Consider the following 22,917-nt stretch of genomic DNA (forward strand, 5'->3'; position numbering starts at 1 on the left):
TTCTATAAAATAAATTAGCATAATAAGATCAAAATATTTCTTATCTTTTTTATTCATATATACTTATGTATACTACATGCTTGTTTTTTTGCATACTAAAATTCTAAATATCTATATATTGCTTCTTTGCATCGATTTATATAATATTTAATCTTGGATAAATATATGGAAAGGAATAGATGCGATGGCTATATAAATAATAAATAAAACACATCCTAACTAATTCATAATTTGTCTCTATCTACAAAATATTGTTTTTAACATCTAACACAATATTTTACTTTTTTTTTTGTTCAAGGAAAATAGAAAAATAATTATTTAAAGAAATCTAAATAAAAATTTTATATTTCGAAAAATCATTACTTTAATTGTTAGAGTATTATCTTACTTTTTGTTTTTACTTTGTATTTCTAAAAAATATTTTTTACTCTAATTGTATAAAGTCGAATTGATTTATGTAACAAAATTTGAAAAACTTAAATTAAAGAAGCGTTTAAAATGACCAATATTTCAAAAGATAATTCTTACGCGCTTCTAATTTGTCTTTTAATAAAATATTTAGCAATATAATTATCTATTTACCGAAAAAGATCTTTACAAGAGTAAAATTTTAGATAATTTCTCTTTCTCTAATTATTTTTAACTTATCGAGATAAAACAATTTAAATAAATGGAAAATAATTATTATGATAAGAAATAATACTCACTCCAGGTTGCTCCGCCAGGGCCCGATGCCTCTCCTAGGCCTCCTCCTCCTCTCAGGATGTCAGGCTTCCTCCTTCTTCTCCTCCTCTCACCGCACAGGACACTCGCGAGAAACACTCGCGGATAATAAAACTACAATCGCGCGCGGACTAATTATTAGAGTAAGGCCGGTATTCATATAGTTATTTAAGACCGTCTTAAGTTCAATCTTAAGATGTCATGAACCAATGCACAGAGCGATAATCTACGAAGAAAATCGGAGATAAATCACACGACACGACAATTCCGGCACAGCGTTCAAAACACAACACGAGATAAATGAATGCCACACATTCGCGATTCGCGGAGTCCAGACATGGCGGGACGAACGACTATCTATCACCCGCGAATATTACAGCGAAACTGCAAATCGTTCATAATTGCCGTATACATACCTTCGCCTCGACGTCTTGAGTGAGCTATTCGCGCGACACGTTATTCATTCCGAAAAACACCTTATACACTCGCAAATTGTTCAACACACACGGCGCGTACTCGCGTAGCAATTATTCCCGCGGCCCGCAAAACGAGGAAGCAGGAATGCCAATCACCGAAACGAGCGCGTTCCGAAAACAGCGCGAAGCACGCGCGGTGACGGCCGCGCGCGCGGAGCGGCGAAATGTGATTGGCTGGATCTGGGAGCTCGACTCACGAGCCAATCGCGTCCGACTTCTCGCCCGACTGTGCGGCGACACGGCGCGCGCAAGCGGCGCAACGGTCCGCGCAAATAAATACGTGACACGTTCAACGACGGATCGCGAAACGTTGTCGGTCGTGTAATTCCTTTCTCGTGAACGAAAAGAAATTCGGTTACGGGGTGTTGCAAGCTGAGCGTATGCCGAATATTCCGTTCCTTCTTCGCGTCGACTGAAACGAGTGAGATGCCGTCGCTTATTAGACGAAAATGAACGTCGAATGTCGTGCTGGACGCCGTACACATGTCACCCTGCCGGCTGTGATTTGGCGGGTTTCCTGCAGTGCGCCGTGATTGAATGGTGAGTCAATTGTATGTAAATATATGTACATATGTGAGAAATAAATTATTCGAAGTGCGATACGCAGCCGAATCTTAATGGAATCGTTGTTCCGCGTGTCGCAGTGAAACGATAACCTCGGAATTCACGTCTCCCGCTCCCGGTCTCCGTTTCGATTTCTTCGAATGAGTGAATCGTGCGCCGGGAAGATGCTTCAATGAATAGCTTGAACCTCTCGTTAAGTGCGGGAGTTAATAATTAATTAAGAATTAAGTGATTGGAGAGAACAATCGCGCGCGTTTGACGTTTCGCACTTTGCTTGTCGCGATCGCAAAAACGATCGCGAACGAGGGAACGAGCTTGCTTCGAAAATGCGTATGAATATATATCGAGAGTGCAAACAGCTGAAATGTGCATCCACGAAGACCCGTTTTTCGTTCAAAAACAGACACGTAATTCGCTCGTTCACGTAATTCGTTATGTTTACAAATATTTCAAAATTTGTATGTGCTTTTTTTATTCGTCCTAACCTCTACTTTGTAGAAAATTAACATTAAATTGTATCGTTTGTGTAAAAATTTCGTCGCGGTCGTTCTTGCAGTGCGATGATCGCGCATACCATAAAAGACGATGAACCGTCGTCGATAGAGGAGATACATATATCTTTTATTTGAAATAACCCAGACAGCACACGTGTCCAAAAGTGAAACATAAGACGTTTAAAGGACATCTTTCAGATATCTTTGAGATGTTTTACGAAAAGATGGCTAAAAGATGTCTAAAAAACGTCTTATGTCCCGACTTTGGACAATGACTACGTTTACACGGCCCGATTTACGCTAAAGTTATAGCATCGATATTATAACTACTGACGTTAAATACCATGTAAACGCTCTTTTACGACAAAGTTATTACATTGTTTTTTTTTTATCGTAACTTTTTTTGTTATTATTTTTTTTTAAATAATATTTTAGCACAATGTTAGCACAACTTAGCACAACTCAGCACAATCGAAAAAATTGAAAAAAAAACGAAAAGTGGGGGGCTGACCTAAAAATTCGTTCTTTTAAATTTTCTTTCGTATTTTTCATATTATGGTTATAATATTCGAGCACAATATAGCACAAACCTAGCACAATTCAACACAACCGTGAAAATATGTTAATTCTAAAAGTGGGGGGGCTAACTTCTAATAGGTGGCTTTCTACAGTCCCACGAAAAAGGCTGGGCCGCCGGGATGGCCTCTCTCAGGCTTCTCTCTGCTTTGGGTCGGTTGTTCCAACTGTTGATAAACTAACTAATAGTTAAATCATATTGTATATGTCTTTGTTTTTCCTTTAAATTAGACAAAGATAGACATATGATTTAACTATTAGTTAGCTTACCAACAGGTTGAAACAACCAGCCTTAAGTTTGACCACAGCCCCGGGTGCCTGGAGTTTTTCCACTGGACCAGCCAATCAGATATTTTTATTTTAAATCAGCCAATTGACGACGTGGTCAATTGAGTTCCACTCGCCTAAGGGTGCATCCCGATGGAACGGATTACGCGGAAGTGGAATCAGCGGATCACCAATCACGGGATCGTTCTGATAGAACCCTTTCAAAGATTCCGTCGAAACGATCCCGTGATTGGTGATCCGCTTGTTTCGCTTCCGCGTAATCCGCTCCATCGGGATGCACTCTGCCCTGAAGCTCGATTTTTTAATTCATTTAATTGCAAGAGAAACATATGCGAAAATTCTGCTCTTACAGAAACGTTGCAAGTTGATTGGTTATATAAAATCCATGCGATAACCAATCACGAAACAGATTTCATGTATATATACATATTACACTTTGTATATATGTACACATAATATACAATATTATATTTATATGTATAATGCATAATTTTTCTGCTATATTTATTTCAATAATTTCAACATATCTACGATATGTATCAGCGCTATTTAGCAAAGATTCAAACCTCACCAACGAAAAAGCCTGACTTGTGCTACCACCAAGCGAAGAAACTGCAAAGTAGTTATTGATATCAACTTTCTTTATCGACTATTTTCAAAAAATAAATATTTTTTTACGTTATTATTGCAATATTCAAAATTCTGTTAGAACAGATTTTTCAGAAACTATTTGAATAAAAGCCATCGGTGCTTCCACAATTTACACAAATGTCAGTAAATAAATAACGAAACAATCTGTAAAAAACATACAGTAGTTATCTACTATAGTTAATCTATACTAGAATCTATTTCACAATAATATATACACTGAAAATTAAATTCTGATCAAAAATAGCATTTTGACATATAAATAAAACGAAAGTTATTTCTTATCTAATTTCATATAAATAAACTACTATGAATGATTGTATAACGTAAATCGTAAGCTATACTGCATTCCTAATTTGCATAAAAAGGAATGCAAAAGGCATTATGCAATCTCAATGCCGTTCGTGCAGAAAAATCATGCAACAACAGAAAACAGCGCCATTTCCTTTGAATTCTCGCAACATCGCCACCGACATCGACTTAAATATGCATTACGTAAGCAGGATCGTTACGCGTAATTACAGTCGGTTTCGACAGCAAACATATATACTTCCGCTATACCTGTTATGGCTCGCCTACCGCTCTTTTCGTTAACCAGAACAATCCGGTCTATTAAACAACATTTAACACGCAAAAACGAGACCATCGTGTATTTTAATGATTAAAATAAACAATTTTATTCGCAAAAATGGGTGTGTGTGTGTGTGTGTGTGTGTATGTGTGTGACGTGCGCACGCGCGCGCATGTGTATGACTCGTATTTTCAGGATAATTAGTTTAATCGCGGTAGTCGTCACGTGTGCGACAATTAAAAATACTTTCCGCATAAGCTACAAGTCACAGAGTCGCATAAATATTTAAGAACGAATCAGGCGTAAGTATGTGCACAGTAATTAGGATGCAGACGCCGCGCGTGCATGTATTTTGGTGATGCATCGAGGCACTCGCGGAGAGATGTATATAACGTCCATCGAATTTTTCGACGGATTGCATTCCCGTGGGACTCACAGGCGCATATACATACCGCGACGACGAGGCACGCGCGCCGAATAAAGAGCGTATACCCGCGATTTTCTATGCGGCACACGCCGCCGTCTCTATACGTGGCGGTCTGAAAACGACACACGCGAAAAAGATTGTTTTAGGTGAGGCTTGAAATTGACTTCTCCTCTCGGCAATTTAATCTTGGAAATTCTCCCGCAAATTATTTTTTATCGCGTGACACGTGCCCGCCGCGCAAGGCAAATTTAAATCATACGCTACAGCAGGTTAATCACTTATATGACTCCGGGATGATTAGATGTCTTATTTTTAATTAACGGCAAATCGATGGCGTACCGGTTGAACAAATGGATGTAATAATTTTTGCGCGCCACGTATATATAGTCGCGGCTCATCAGCGCTAATATTCAATACGATCGAGTATTCGCGTGAAATCGTCCTTACATGTTTCGCGAAAGGGAATTACGAAAAATAACGATGTATGCACATCATCAAATGAATGTAAGATGCATTTTTGTTCTCGTCTGCGCTTCGCGATTAAGCGAAACAAACACAATTTTAGCTCGTAAGGTATACGCAACGTTTTACATTATTTTACACGAGAATAAATAGACTCAAAGAAAAACTTTATTTATTCAACTGTCTTGCTATCAACTTGATTAGTAACTTGTACCTATAGATTTGCCGCTTTTCTGGGTGAATGATAATAAACGGTTTGGAACGATATCCATTTCTATCAATGCAGGTTAACTAATCTCGATTTGACTTACGCGTTATATCTTTTTCTAATTCTTAGAACTATAAGAAAAGATAAAAAGTATATTAAACCAAGATTAAAGTTAATCTACATTCGCAGAAATGGACATTAGGGTCAAACTGATGAATCATAAACGGTTTGGAACGAGTAATGTCTATTTCTACCAATGCAGATTAACTTTAATCTCGGTTTAACTTGTTGATGTTTATATATCTTTTTTTCTAATTCTTGGAATTATAAAAAAAAAAGATAAAAAGTAAATTAAACCAAGATTAAAGTTAATCTACATTCTCGTATAGAAATAGACACGCACACACATATATATATATATATTAGGGTCACTTTGATCAAACACAGATTATCTTAATCGGCGATTTAGTTTGATCGATATTTTGAACTAAAAATACAACAAAATTGCGAGCTATATAATTCTAAATTAATTTTCCTTTCCATATATGTCAAGGAATAAAAAATTAGCAGTTCCATTCGAGGTTGAGAAAATAGTACGGATATCGCGTAAAAAGTTAACTGTCGATTAAGTTAAGTGGAATTAGGTCGAGGTCGCACTCCAACTCCGTTCGCTCGCCTCGTTCTATCGCATTAGCGCTCCGCGCGAAATATAGCCATGAAAGAAATTGTCTCTCGCATAAAATGCCGAGGCACAGGGAAGTGTCAATCGGCAAATCGTCATGCGCCGCCATATTGTACGAGACCCACGAGCGTTTAGATATCGGATTGTGCGCGCGGCAATGCGGCGCGCCACATGCGCGCACCAGGTTCCCGCGGACGCCCCGCGACCCGCGAGCCGCGAGTGTGATCGACTCCGCGCACTCGCGAGAGACGCGAACGGCTAGACGTGACGCGCGCGACGCATGCGCGACCGCGCGACGCGCGACGCAACGCGCGCGCCAAGCCAAGCAACAGCGACACAGAGGCCTATCCCGAAGAGCCGGACGCGGACGCGCAGCGCGCGTCGCGCGTCGTAGAGAGCGTTCCTATGAAATGTGCCGGTTTTCTTGACGGCGGCGGCGGCGGCCATTTTGCCATTTGCGTGATGTCACGGTGTGGCCTACTTCTGAACGGCTCCACGTGCGGAGGTCGTCGACCTGGGTTCTCTCTTCCAGTCCCTTTTTGCCTAGCTCGAATCTATCCCCCTCACCGAACTTTCTAACGAATAGTGCGCGCCTTCGAAAGATCGCCGATGTTATACGAGAAACCGGGTATATACCTACCGCGTATTGCACAGCTAGCATTGTGTAATTTTAAATTTTTTCTCCCTGGAATTATATGATATTTTGTAATCTAAGAAAGAGAGAGATAAGAGTTAAATCCTTAAGCGTTTTGGATTATAACAACCTTATATTTGCTTAATTAAAAATATTATATTTTTATAAATTTGTCATTTTGATGCACTATCTTTTTCTTCCGTGTCTCTGTAGTTATTAGTATTGTTTATACTTTATTCGCACAAACAAATTTAATTAAATTGACCTGACCAATTATACATATATCGTAATAATGTAATTCATTGAAATTTAAATACTCTTTCTCTTCTCTTGTTCTTTTCTCATAAGGTCTTTATCCTAAGAGTATATACTTTCAAATTTAAACTTTTAAATAAAAGATGCCCCGTCTTAATCCGTATGTGTGTTACGATTTTACATATAGTTTAATATATACTGTTATGAAATTATCACAAAATTCAAAATTATAAAGATTAAATGAATATAATTTATAAAAGGGTTATAATATGAGTATATATAGTATTCATCAGAAATATATTTCCATTGCAAGAAAAAAATACAATTTTGAGATAAAAAAAATAGTGTTACTAATGTGATAAATTGAGAAATTTTTGAACGACAAAAATACTATGGTAATCGTTGTTGCCTAATGACTTATCAAACAATTATATTTTTTATGAAGTATAATCGCATCGTTTTTTATAGACATAATGTATAAATCGAATTAGCAAGGCAAACAGATTTGTCCAACTGAAAGACGGCTTTGTAGAAAAGGCCGCCGTCACTTTCAAATGTGGCAACCGCTTCGCGACCTCCGTTCTTACGCTCCTTAAGTGTTCAACAAGAGCCTCTTACGTAATCGAAGGATCAACCATCGAGGACATAGCGGCCGATTTGCTACTACACATTTCGTACTTAAGAACCAAACACGATCGATAACTTATGCTAATATCGATTTATTATTATTCAGTCTCTCGTGTTGAAAATCGGCCTGCAGACGAAATACGCACACGACTGTGCATGTGACTAAATTTTCCAATTAGTCAGCAAAAGTTATGCCATTCCAAACTGAAAACCTCACATGCACGTACGTTATACGCGAATACTCGGCAAATCAATTTATGAAAATATGATATGCATATTCACTTGAATATTAAGTGCTATTTTCATAATATTATATTTTATGTATAGACTATAGAGCAACAATCGAAAAGTTGCTGAAACTAAATAACTGTTATTTTGTAATAAACGGATTAAAGTGTATTTTTTTATACACTACACACTGAGAGAAATGTTTTGTTGAAACAACCAAAATTTTGTTACTGTAACTCTTATTTTGTGATAAAAATGGACAGAGTGAAATGAATTAAACACAATTTTGTAGAAGCGTTATTTTTATTAGCGTACACTGAGAGAAATGTTTTGTTGAGTTTTGCTAAAAGTTTTGCTAATTTGAGTTAAACAACCAAAACATTACATTTTGTTACTGTAACAAAATTTTGGTTGTTTAACTCAAATTAGCAAAACTATTAGCAAAACTCAACAAAACATTTCTCTCAGTGTACGCTAATAAAAATAACGCTTCTACAAAATTGTGTTTAATTCATTTCACTCTGTCCATTTTCATCACAAAATAAGAGTCATCAAAGGGCTTGTAATAAGGTGTATTAATTCCACATTCCACATGATGGAAACGTGATTTAACGGTTAAGATTGACAGGTTGATCGAATGAAGTAAGATCGAAAGTCATGCATCAGGTCATCGACCTGTTTCGGGGTTCTTCCTCTTGCTCGCCGGTAAAAGTGGACGAACGAGATGTGTGAGTGCGGTTGTCACTTAAAAAACCGACGCGTAAATACGCAGTGCCGCGCATGTATGGTATAACGATACGGAGCAGACACAGGCAATGTGTAAAGAAGAACCGGACTACCAAATAACAGTCTATAAAATACATTCGCGAGAGAAGTGCTCTCTATACGGCGTAAGAATGATCTAAACGACAATTGTAATTGCCACTTTCGGTGGCGAGCAGAGCTAACCGGAGGAAAAGTTAACGCGATATTTCAGCGCACGTAAAAGAAATTCAATTCCAGTCAAATTTCTAGCGCACCTACATCGATCCGGGTCGCATTTTGTAAGCTATATAGCGTGCTGCACGGTTCCAGGTCATTGGGTCAAGCGTTCCTCATCGATCCGACCTCGCTATTGAAGATTCACTTCTCTCGATTGCATTTATTTCTAACTATAATCCATGTTACGTTCGACTTGTCGTAACTATAAATATCTAGTCTACGATTTAGGCCACTTTCTCCTTGCATTCATTAATATGCTAATATTTTTGTACCCGTTAGAATCTTTTACCAAGTTTGATGTCTATCAATATAATAGAATAGAAAAAAAAATTTAATTAATCGCAATTAGGGCTCTCTTGTGTCGACTCGACGACTCAGGGACAGTTCTTCTCTCTCTTTCTCTATTCATAGTTGTTTTTTAGTAAATAAAAATTTCTTATTTATACAAATATACACTCATGTATATGAATGAGAAGTTCTTTTTTATCAATAAGAAACGTTTATATAAATACCCTTTTTAAAATCAGCAACGCTGAAAAGTGAAAACTCATGCTTATGTCTTACTTTGCGAAATAACGTTGGTTATGAAATTATACACGCGAGCACGCAATATACGTGCGGTCGAGCGTCTTCTCGACCGAATTTACGCTATTTCTCTCGAGACATTTAGCGTTTTGCTGCAATGGCCGTCTGCATACAAGTTAGATAGTTAGAAGGCAGCGGCCTATTTCAGTACACGCGAGACAAATTAGGAAAATGCTAGCAGTGTGCGTGAATTGCGCGACGTACTTGCAATTAATTCTTGCTTGCATCGGTATTTTTCTGGGGAACATCGACGAATTGTGTTCAAGACATCAGGCATAGAGTTTCATGATAAGAATCACCACGAAAGAGAACATTTATTCTCCAAAAAGACATTAAATGATAAAATATTTACACATTCGCATTTACGGTGGATAAAAGAAATATTAATAATTTTTTTACATACCCATCTTTTAAGACAATAAAGAAGGAAGAAAATGTTGCTACAAAGTCTTATTCGATATACGAGCGAAAGTAATATTTTGATCAAGACATTTTGTGATATAATATTTCCTGTTTAGCGTCAAATTGTTCCAAGAAAGATATGCAAATATTTTTGTATCCCCATACGTATATATATGTATATGTATTAAATATATGGAGGGGTAAAAACCACAATGGTGTAAATCAAATTTTTAAAAATATTTTTTCGTGTGCATAGATGCAATTTATATATTGTATAGATTGCATCTATGCACCCGAGAAATAATTAAAAAAAATTCGACTTACATCACTAATATGACTTTTACCCCTCCATACAAAAAATATTGTAACAAGTATTTAAATATAAATATCTTCTTTGTATCACACATTCCTGTCGTAATGTTCTTGTTGAATTTAAATATACATATATTTTTATTACACATTTCTGTCGTAAATGTTCTTGTTGAATATACTGAGCACCGATATTCCACCGCATCTCCTTTTCTCTGTCAGATTTCTTCTATCGCGAATATCCGACGCGAATCGCTTGCGAACACTCGACAGTAGCAAACGCTGTTTAACGATAAACACCAAACAAAAAGATAAGAGCAACCGCCCTAAAACAAGCCACTTTATAAGAGAAGGAGAATAACACGATGGAGCGAGGGGGCGCAGATCTGTGGATTGTCGGCGAGGGGAGGACGATGGGGAGGCAAAACCAGGGCGTAAGTATTGATCCCGCGTCTAGGCAGGTTGACACATTTACCAAAAGATACGTGTGATCTAGTTTCAGCGGAAGATAGCGCGAGTTAGAACAAAAATTTTGTCACTAACGAAGTTAATGGGTTAACGAAACCTTAAACACGAATTTTTAAAAATTAAAGAAACAACTATTCACACAAAGAAATATTTCTGCTAATTCTCCATAAAACGCTGCAAAATCGCCTATACTATACTATTATAAATGTCTATCAAACACTTATTTTAATTAGAATTGATTGAATTTTATTCAGTATTTTTACCGATTTTTACTCATCTTCTCATAAAATGCAGAATTTCAGACAGCGTATAAATAAATAAATATAGAGTCTTAGGTCGGTATTCATAGTCGTATCTTATTTCAAGACCGTCTTAAGTAATGTCTTAAGACACTAATACGGCTCTGTGATTGGCTTATGACATCTTAAGATAGTACTTAAGATGGTCTTAAATATAAGAATCGACTATAAATACCGGCCTTAGACATCTCATTAGACATTTAATTACAGCTGTTTTAGAATATACTGGTAAATACTTGAAATTGCAGTACGTTTCTTCTAATAATAAAATACAATAAGAATCGTATCATTGAATTGATGTTTTGACCTATGGTGACCGATGGAAATCATATTATTGTTCCCAAATAAAAGAGGAGCGGGCTAATTAAGAGCCAAGCGTGGTAAACAGTGCGCAAATTATTCTGTCCTATTAAGTGTTATTTATTTTGAATTACTTAAAATAAGTAACATTTAATAAAAGACAGAATAATTCGTGTAATTCAAAATAAATAACGCTTAATAAGACAGAATAATTTGCGCACTGTTTACCGTGCTTAGCTCTTAATTAACCCGCTTCTCTTTTACTTGTGGATATTCAAGATCAGAGCCTTCTACTTCAATTTTGGGATCATTATTGTTCCACTAGGTATGCAAAAATGTATATGGAAACCAGCCTATATTCAGAGAAAGCTCCGCTGCCGCGTTTCGGGACCACTGCCAAATAGGTCAGAGCTCAGTATTGAACTAATACCGCTGACTACTAACTCCTCCCCTCTGCCGTCCAATGACTAAAGATCTAGAACAATTTTAGCGCAATGCTCTATCGACAAAAACGAACTATTATGCCACTGTTCACAATTGCATTACTGTGTTCTGCGCTATATCATCTCACTATATTAGGGGTCCCCGATATACGGCCTGCAGGCCAGATCTAGTCCTCGTGAAGTTTTATTCGGTCCACCAAAAAATTCTGATGATGTATATTGTATAGTGTTGCGTTTTTGGTTCTGCGATTCGGTCGTCGCTGCGTCTTTTATAATATAAAAAAATTTTTTAATAAAGATATTTTGCTTTTATATAATTTCCAAACATAAAACTCCGCCCCCCCCCCTCGTCATTACAAGAATTTTAATGTGACCCTCTTGACAAAAACGTTGGAAACCTTTACATTAATAATGCTACAAACATATATAGACTGATTCATTACACGATATAACAATTATATCAGATATAAAATTGTGAAGAAAGCAGAGGAAAAAAGGAAGACTGAGAAAGAAAAGAAAGGAAAATGCAAATTCTGAGTAAACAAGGAATAAATAATAAACTGGAAATTACAGATTAACGATAAATGACAATTAACGATTAACGATAAACTGGAAATTATAGCACGTACATTAACAAATAAAATATAGAGATCGATGGGTTGTTTCGTGATACATTCCAATATTATTTTTAAATCAAAAGCCAGACTTGCCAAACACGAGTAAAGAAGATTTTCATAATTTACAATCCACGCGGTTCACCTGCAATTCCGTTCGCATTGTGTCGTGACGCAGCATAGAGACGCGACGCGCTAGAATACCGTTTGATCAATACTTCAGGCTCGTCATCGTCCCCGTCTTTGTGCACATCGATGGAGCAAGGGCAAACAAAATGCAGGACAGGCAGGTCAGACGCGAAGAAAAATTTATGGCAGTAATAATAAACCGCACGACACAGTTGGCGGACAGCCTTTTGATTAAATGAAGACTATTACTTTCAGATAAATTTCTCGTCGATTTCGAGAACACGGGTAATGCCCCAGCGCGTGGCAGTGGGCACACTTTAAAGTGTGCCCAGCAGTGAAATCGTTGATAAATCTAGAAAAGCTGAGGCTGTTTGGTTCATCGAATGTAACATGTGGTGTGGGACACGTGCCGAAAGGTCGATGCCCCCTTACACCGGATTTTATTCGATTCTCTTCCCTCCCATCCTTCCGTGTGTGGATACACCCGCGCTTACTTCAAAAACTTCACAGACATTTGATAGGACAAGTTTATCTGTGTCGCGTCCGATATAACAGAAGTTTAAAAAACACTCGGGCTCAACGGATCGGATTTTACTTCGTTGCGCCTCTTGTTTAGTAACACAACACGCTAAATAAAATCACATCTTCCTACGAAGTTTGACGAGTTTTCGTTGCATCTAATACGTTCGCGACTGACAGCAGTTGTGGATAATTTGCGGAGTAAAGAATTCTTGACACACGCACACACACAGCACGCGAGTCACGTAAACGGACCGCTATTAATAGGAACCAGCCGCACCTATTTATCTTGCATCTAGAAGAGTCAAGTGCAGCCGGCTGGTCATTCGTGCCAACAATTCGTGAAAAATTTGTGAGGACCGCATACCATGCGCATTTTCAAATGTTACTCGATATATTGACATTAATATTAATGGGACGGATAATTTTCAAAAATCTAAAGTATAACCGAAAGTTCGAAGTTGATTAAGTTACTATAGCCACAGCCACCAGATTAATATCGCCATAAGGAATTAAAGCGTTGTAAAACGATTTATCGAGCGTCGCTCACTTTCAGTCTCGGAGTCACGCGACAATTATGTACACGCTATCAAACGATAACCGATGTCATTATAATCGAGTAATATCGTGAAGCAATCTTATTATATGTTTGCTTAGTGCGGGATTATTACAACTCCCCGCATAATTTTGTTCGTTGAATCGATAATGAGACGTTACGAAACGCTAAATGACTCGCTATTCCAAATGTAAAAGTTTGTTAACTTATACGCAGCTAGGGGCTTTTTTCCCAATTCATATTATACATTTATTTAATTATATTCGATGATAATCGATTTAACGCCGCGAAAGAGGAGTTATCGCCTCGGAGAAGCCAACAAATGCACTCCAGGGATTCTCGTTACTCGTATCTCGCTCCTTTGTTACACAACCGGCACTCTCAGCAACTCGACCAACTATCGACCCCACCAAGAGCTAAGCTCACTCTTCCCGTCCCATTTTCTTCCGTCTACTCACTGTCACTCGCGCCTTCTCTCTCTCTCTCTCTCTCTCTCTCTCTCTCTCTCTCTCTCTCTCTCTCTCTCTCTCTCTTTCTTTTTTTCTCTTTTTTGTTCTCTCTCTTTCTCTCTCTCTTTCGTGATTTCCCCTCGACCTCTCCTCGACCTCTCCTCGACCTAGACAAGTCTCTTTCCACTACTTGCTCCACTACTTTGTTCGTTCCCTCGTCGGGTCTTTTTCTATTTCCCTCCCTCCCTTTTTGTCACTTTCAGTTCCAATCCCCTTCATTCCTCTCTCTCTTCGTCCCAATTCCATCGGCCTCTCTATTTCCATCAACATCGATTTCTCTCCCTGTCTCACTCTACGCACTCATCATATTTTTCTATACTTACCCTCTTCTCTTTTATTTACTCTACTTATCTTCTTCCGTTCTTTCCTCACCGTTGTGCAATTTTTTATCCGTCTCTCTCTCTCTCTCTCTCTCTCTCTCTCTCTCTCTCTCTCTCTCTCTCTCTCTCTCTCTCTCTCTCTCTCTCTCTCTCCCTCTTTCTCCCTTTCTCTCTCTTTCCTTTTCCCTCTCCCTCTCCCTCCTTCTCTCCCTCTTTTTTTCTTACCTTAACTTTCTCGCTATTATTCTCATTCGTCCCCCTTTTTCCATTACCTTTATTTATTTCTTTCGCACTTGTATCCGATTTAACGAGGTGGAGGGGGGGGCCACGTGCTTCCAGTACCTTAAGTCACGCGAGGGTAGGACATAGGACACGTGGTATGTACATTGTACGACGACGTTATAGGCGCGGAAAGTTACGTATTTTCCACGTAAGTCTAATAAAACGTTAAAGTAAAACAAACTGGTTTCATTTAACTTGCAGGAAAGTAATCAGCTTACGTTCTCTAACATTAACTTATCATAGGAAATGCTAATAACTTTTCTGTATAATATTTGACGAAAAAAAGAAAAGACCAAAACAAATTATTCGTGTAACATTTATAACGTACATCAAACATGTATATTGAAAATCTATAATATATACAACCATATGCGCATTATGTTTCTTTTTTATTGTTTATCACGGGATCGTGTAAGAGCAAAATGCACCCCGTGGAAATGTTCGTGAAATGTTAGCAAAATGATAACGAATTGTCTGATTCATTCGTTGAATTGCATCACCTCAAAAACCAAAGATATTTCCTTTGTAAAAAAAAAAAAAAACAATCACAATAAATTGCAGTCAATATACCGTTAACAATCTGAATCCGATTATAGACATACTATATCTTTATTTAGGGACATTTAAATTTCTTAAGAGGTTGATTACTTGGTGCACGCGCGAAACGTGTAATCTCGAAAAAAAATTTGATGAAATCCGCGAAGAAAAGGATCCGTAAACGAGAGCCCGTTGGAAAGTTCGGGAACACCCTGTATTGGCAAAATCACGACGGGTCGGGCATTCCGATTATACGACACTCCGAGGAAGAATCGCGAATGCCGATAAGGAAAGAAAGAATACGAGGAAAAGGAAAAGATAAGTGACACAGCAGAGGTGAACGGGGCGGATCCGTGTGAGAGTTTGCGCGAGTGTTGCTTACGTAAGCACGCGTGTTATAGATAAGAACGTATACTTATCTAAAGGAACGTCGTGCCAGTAACCGCGTGCCGAAGTATGAAAATCATATATATAACAATGCGAATTTGAAGAGATTAAATATATATGAGGAGAGGACGATTTTAATAAATGAAGGCTAATCGTGCGCGCGCTCGCGCATGCGTACACAAATGCGCGCGTTTATTAATTCCCTCCCCTCTTCCAATTTTTTTAGCGTAGATATTTGTGTTTAAAAAATAAAGCCTCGCAATTAATTTACATTCTTAGTTTCCATAACTGACTGAGTCGCGAAAATAACACACGGGGACGGATTGATTTGTATAATACTACATGGCACGGTCTAAAGGCGAGAGAACGGTCGTTGGAGTGTGCGACGCCCAAGGATAAGGGAAAAAATCTCAAGGAGAAACGAGTAATTGAGAATTGAATAGAGATCGAATCGTGGAACGTAATACACGCCTCGCATAATTAGCGCGACGGAGTTGCAGTTTTATAATCTTTATTGTGCTGTATCTTTCGCGCGCATCAAAAAAATATTCTTCAAAAAAATTTTGCTATATATCTTCCTAGTTTGCGTATCGGTAGCTTCGATACTTGATATATACCACTGTTTTCTGTCACTCACTCATTTATACTTTGCTATTTCGTATCAATTTCAGTTTATCTCGATATTTTATTATCCATATCGCTTCGATTCATCTTATACATAATTCCAAGCTTTATTTAATATTACATAAAATCAGTATTGGAATTGAATAAGCTATTTGGTACCTTCTAAATTTTAATTATTCCAAATAACGGATTTGTTATTAATGGAGAATTCAATGTCTGATTTATCAAGTTTCCACAGGTATCTGCATACCTGTTACAGCAAATGAACGCTATAAACACTGAAATTCATGGTCGTCAAGACTGATTGTATAACTCTTTGTCTAATCGAGGAGTTATTTGCTGATTAAATCAATATATTATAGCGACGGCTCAAATCACATTCCAGGTATAATTACACATGACGATTACGCGTTCAACCTCAGTTATTTAACATCTATTGTTATTATATTATTATCTAATGTTATTATTCTTATTATTTATTATTATTATAATTTGGATCATATTTTGGAATTAATCTATTCTATTCTTGTTAGATTATTTACCAAACTTGAAATTTACATACTAGATTTATTATATTATTACTACTATATTATGTACTATATAGAATGTCACTTTTTACTCTAATCTCTCTCATTTTCAATTATATATATAAATATATAATTCCTGATGTATTGAAAAATAGGCTGTCTTCGCTCGTATTCTCCTTCGGTTGCCTGCCACATGAGGTGGGGTGATCCAATTGGGGTTCGAATAGCCCAACGTGGTGGGCCTCCCCTTTGAGTTTCCGCTGCGATCAATACTCATGCCACGATGCCAAAGCCAAGCTACCGAGCTACCGTCGATTCTCCGTACCGTACGTATACGCGGAGGTCTTCGTCTGATGCGAGAATGTCCTTGACAACGATAGTAAATTGCCGTCGCGGAGTCTCGCGACTGTAGAATGCGGCAGAATGCAAAGGTCGTATATATCTAAATCTATCCTATAGACTCTATATTATCGTTAACTTTCCCTCGTAATAATGTCTCGGGCAGCTAATAGTTTATATAAGTTACAAACGCGGTGCGGAACACACGAAGAGAGAAAGAAAAATCGAACGTGTTATAATTTTGTCACGGCGCGACGCGTTGCGTCACGCACCGACTCGCGGTACATACTTACATATCGCATCCACTCCGTGAGGAAGAGGAAATAAAACTCTCCTCTCTGATAACTTTTCTCTTTTTTTTTTCTATCTCATTCGATTATTGTTAATGTACATACGTGCACGAAAGCTACGCGAGATAATTAAAATGAAAAAAACCAAATAATAAGAAATTCTAAGGCATTCTAATGCGCGAAGAGATTTCTTTGGGAAGCTCTAGCGATACGATGCTCTTTTTAATTGGACTTTTTTTCGCAATTGTTCGATTCGCGGATACCTCGGGAGCAGGATGGCTAAGGAAAAAGAAAAGAATTTTCACACCGCGCAAACACGGGTTCTTTCGAGACACCCTATATAATGTATATGTATAGTATATATACGCGCACGCGCATCCATCGGGCAACGGGAAGCTCCCATCCGCGAACGAGGAGAACGCGCGAACGTATGTATGTACGTACACGCATACAAATATCCGATCGAAGCGCACAAAGCACACATGCATACACATACACACGTACATGCGTGCGCGCGCGCGCGCGTAACGACGCGCAGAGGACGACAAAGAAAGAGCCCTAGCGACCAGCAATGCGGCAACAGCGAGCGCCTGCGCGCCGCTCTATGTGAGTCAAGGACGACACGTGCGGCGCGCGGCTACGAACGACCTACTTATATCTCTGTCGCTTCGTGCGCGATCGCCCCGGTACCACGAACTTTCCCGAGCGTAGAAATAGGACGGTCGGCGGAGCCCCGAGAGCCCCGAGTCCCGACGTTTTACGGATCGGCCTAACCCTTCCTCCTTTCCCCGCCCTCCTCCTCCTCCTCCTCCTCCCGGTCGTACAATGCCGTGTACCGAACGCTGCCGCTATACCCAGAGACCGCCTTAACCCTTTCAACTATATACCACGCTATCGCTACGACTGGCATCCGACTCTGTTAAGCCTTCGCCCACACTCACAATCAGATGAAAAATCTATTTTTTTTTTTTCACATTATGCACAATTTGATATAAATATATATCTTTATACATTATAAAGATAATAAATTTCACGTTCGACATGTATAAGCTTTCACATACACATATCTAACGCGCGCACATACAGCTAGATTAGGTATACTTAGAATGTGTATTTGTAAGAAAGATTTTTTTTCTATTTTAAATTGATATATTCAGATAAATTCAGATTTATATATCCTGATGAGTAACATAATTTGATTACCATACAATTATCGCATTGTCTATAGGTAGGTTTAAGAAAAATCCTTGTACCTATAAGTAAATTACGAGATTCGTTCAATGATGATAGTGCTTTCAATTTACATCGTCTTCATTCAATCGTTTAATCATTGTAATGTTAATTGTTGCCGGCCCCAATGCTCGTTCAGCAATCATCGAGCGTTACGTAACACGATAATGAAGCATCCCTCCTTTCTCTCTCTCTCTCTCTCTCTCTCTCTCTCTTTCTCTCTCTCTCTCCCTCCCCCCCCCCTCTTCAGCGAAACATTGTCCAAACGCGGCTGATCGCGGAAGACCGAATATTTCGCGAGGCACAGTTGATCCGTTAGAAGATCGCATTAATAATTAATAAAATTGTGATACATTCAATTTATTTATTATTTCATATTCTTATCATATTATACGTTTTCGTTAACAATATATCTTTGACATAGCTAAGTTTTATATTTCGAATTTTAAACTAACAATTATTTTATTTTATATTTTAGAATATTTTATTTTTATAAATTTCGTTTCAAGTAGAATATCAACATGTCTAATAATACACTCATCATGCATATACATATTAATATTATTAATCATTAATTTCTTATTGCGGGAATCCTTTTCCTTTTCAATTCATCATAAACGTTGGAATCCACATTGGAATTATTTTTCTATCGACTGGTCATTATATTTACATTGTAGGAACTTAACAGATATTTTTAAACATAGATACAATGGAGTCAGCGCGAGAGAGAGGGTCAGCACGAGGACTCCGTGTTCAGGGAGTGGCGGAAATCTCGACAGCCGGGGCCGCGGCCGTCGAGACGCCCTAGATGTAGAACCAGGCAAGATCGATAGAAAAATGGGTCAAAGGTTCGGCCACCGCCTCTGCCGTTAAACGATCGCGAGCGTTTCGCCGCAAATTGAAGGGCAGATAGGGATGGAAAAAATAAAACTTGTGAATTTTTTATCTCCTTTTGTCTCAAATCAGTGTGTGGGAAAAGTGCACATATATCGTTAAAATCAAATTATAAATTAAATCATTGGCTAAAAATTCTTATTTTCCGACAAATTTAATGTAGCTATAGCGTCGAGATAAACATTTATCATATATAAAAATACAGATAAGTTAGAAAATAAAATAAAAATATACTGGATTTTGTACGGAAAAAGCAGCATGATATTTGTTTCTAAAATACGCGGCCATATGAACAAAATTACGGCAATCGGGAATTTGGAAAGATCGACTTTGTAATTTTTTTTTTCACGTTAATAAACACGAACACATGTTGAACACAAATATATCACGTCACATTACATATACGATATGTCAATGATCTTATTGATATGATCAAATATGATTAAAATAGAATATGGAACATACTTTACTAAATAATAAAAGCGCCGGAAAATTCTGCCGATAAGACTTCCTGATAATTGAAAAATCTGCAGAGAGATTCTGCAGATATCTAATCTCGTCTATGGCTCGCGGTGCAGGTTTTACATAACCGAATCAATCTTCCGGCTTGAACCGCGCTGCTATGTGGCCGCAGCGATTGGCTCGTACGAGATTCGCGGCATGGCAGCTCCGAGGCCTAAGGCGAACCGACACGGGCTCGATTCCACCGTTTCTTCCCATACCCGTGGCATAAGTAGCGGGTTCTCGCGCGCACCGCCAGCAGTTCCTGTTCGGCTGTTGTCATGGAATCGTGCTGGCGAGAGTGAATCTACCTCCTCCACGTATACGCGCGTTTTAACGCTTACACTTACACACGCCGCTCCGTCCCGTACGTATGTATGTACGTACATAGGCACGGTACACGGTACGCCGACGGTGGAAATATTGCGCGCGCGTGCAAAATGTGTGCGCACACTCGCGCACTCTCGTATATCGATGCGCGTGTGTTCCCGCGGTCGTGGGGGAGAGGGAGTGTCGAGAAAGGGGCGGCGGAGAGAGAAGGGAGGTGGGCAAGCCGCCAAGTGTGCAACATTTCGCGCGCGCGCGCGCGAGCGTGTGTGTGTGTGTGTGTGTGTGTATTCGCGCGCGTTACTGTGTGCGCGCGTGAGTGCGCGCACGTCGGCCAATCGCGACCCAAGTAGCAACGGCGCCCGACCAATGACAGCGGGCGACGGTGCCTCGCCGCGAGTGCGCGCCATCGTCATCGCCGGATGCGGCCGCGATCCGCGGTGGGTATGGTGGGGCAGCGACTGAGAGTGCGGTACGGGCTACGCGCTCGAGCGTGTTCTCGTTCGTCGCAGCTCGCTCTCGGATTCGGTTGTGTTTCCGCGTCAAGTCACGGTCCGCGGTACGACGAGGAGGAGTTCGTCCGGCGCCTAAAACGTTTCTCGCGAATGGCCATCTCGCGCGAATCGATCCGATCTCTCCCACCGCGTCGTTTTTTATCCATCTCGCGGACAGAAAACTCGACAGGAGTTTTTCTTTTGAGTTTTCCAAAATCTATCTTTTTTTTTTTTTTTTTTTTTTTGAAGACTCAAAAGAAAAAGTGCGGATATTAATAGAAGTTCTCTGGATTCTTCGCTGGAAGGGGAATCCAAGGAGACGGGAAATCCAGTAGAATCTATATTTAATCAAGATCGAGCCTGTTGTATACGGAGCAAGAAACGGGGCTTCCGGAATCTGACTTTATTAAAGTAACGGGCAGGGATTCCGTAAGATCGAGTTTACTTATTCGCCTCAAGAGGATTGAATTAATATAGTTTTCAAATAATAATTGTGTTCACTCGGGTGTGAACGAGGAAACTGTCACGATATCGTTAAGAAAAAAAAAATCGAAATAAAAGTAATTCGGGAAAACGGGGAACGATGGGAAGCCGAGAAAAGAGGTAAAACTGTGTTGCGAACATGCAAACGTCCATTTTAAAAGAAGAGGAACCAACGGGGGCGCCGCCTATACGAGCGATGTTGCACGATTCGCGATTTCTGCGTGCGTGGCGTGACCGGAAGCAAGACTCTCTCGTGCCTCGTGCTGGCTTGAATCGTGCTGATCAACTGATCACTCGGTCGACATCGTACGTATTTTCTGGATTTGATTTCTTTCCTGTGTGTGAGTATCAAGACGACGTAGGTCTGTCAATCGACGAAAAAAGATTCCACTTTCTCAAGAATGGGAGAGAAAAAAAAAAGGGAAAAGAGTTCAACGAGAGAGAGAGAGAGAGATTTCTCGTCGTACTTGCCTCCCTTTTTCCTCCGCTTACGGAAAGCAGGACTTTCGGGAGAAAAATAACGCGACCCATTTGACTGCGACTGCTTGACCTATTTACCGCAACCTTTGGACTCGTTCCTACCTTCTTTTTTTCCCCTCTTCCCATCGCTATATACTTCCCGCGCAAGCCTAGTATCATCGAACATTTCCGCCCGATGCGATCAGTGCAGTGAATAGATATCTAATGGCGGGAGTTGATCTTTGTGCATTCTCTCTGGCGAATTCCCGGAACCGTGTTGCGAGAAAGGTGAAAGCTATTAACGACATCCACGTCGATTCCTCGGGTCCACCGGCCGATTAGAATTTTTCAGTTTTGCTAATCTTTGACACCACTCCGTTATTAAATTTTATATTTTGTGAGCTCCGCGAATTTTTTTTATTTTCTAAATCATAGAGTCTACGAATTAATATTCGATATCTGGACTTTCCTTCGTATAGTCTAAGATTTTTTACATTTTTTATGCATTGTTCCACTCGGTTATAGAAATTTTAGTTTTTTACATTAATATTTTTTAATTTTCACATCGTTACAATGGAAAGAAATTAGCAAAAAACTAACAGATGGGAAAAGACGGGAAGAAAACGAAAGAAAATGTCGGTGGTCCATCGTTGGTGCCGTGTGTTCGCGCTCTTTCTCTCTCTCTCTCTCTCTCTCTCTCTCTCTCTCTCTCTCTCTCTCTCTCTCACTCACTCTCTCATTTTCGCACATTGTCGCTCACTCAGCGGACAAAGATGGCGGCCCCCTCTCACCCGTTGGTCGGCTCGGCAAGAGAGACTCGGCGAGAGGGGCCGAACCATGTGACGCAACTGCCGCTGTCACGTGACCGTGCCGTAGCTCTGGCTCGCTCGCTGGGCCAGTGTGTGATCTAACGTTTGTTACGGCGGCCGACTGCGGAGAATACGTATCGAGGAACGGCAGCCAGGAAGCAGCGGAGTAGACGGGAAGGCTGATCCCAGCCACTTCTCTTGCCTTGCCTTGCCTTGCCTTGCCGCGACAACAGAGCGCAGGCTCTCTCTCGGTCGCTGGGTCAGTGGGGGTGAGAAACTGGCTTGGCTTATATGCAAAACGACAGTCAGTCTTTTTCTCTCTCCTATCGGCCCCGCGACAAAGCGCAATTTAACAATAATGAACTAGTCTCCTCCCTCGGACAACGATGTTATCCGGGATTTTTTTAGGACGCGCGCGATAAAATCAAATCGTCAAG

General features: G+C 39.5%; 1 long non-coding RNA gene across 1 annotated transcript; it reads left to right on the forward strand.

The window, feature by feature from the left end:
- The first annotated feature begins 712 nt into the window (after window positions 1-712).
- LOC143893263 (uncharacterized) lies at window positions 713-20,974 on the forward strand. Its single transcript, XR_013255758.1, has 2 exons — window positions 713-1,739; window positions 19,218-20,974. It is a non-coding gene; the product is annotated as an uncharacterized LOC143893263 (long non-coding RNA).
- The last annotated feature ends 1,943 nt before the right edge of the window (window positions 20,975-22,917 follow it).

The sequence above is a fragment of the Temnothorax americanus genome, unplaced genomic scaffold (assembly GCF_048541705.1).
Source record: "Temnothorax americanus isolate GAGA-0224 unplaced genomic scaffold, ASM4854170v1 Scaffold12, whole genome shotgun sequence".
Lineage (NCBI taxonomy): Eukaryota > Metazoa > Arthropoda > Insecta > Hymenoptera > Formicidae > Temnothorax > Temnothorax americanus.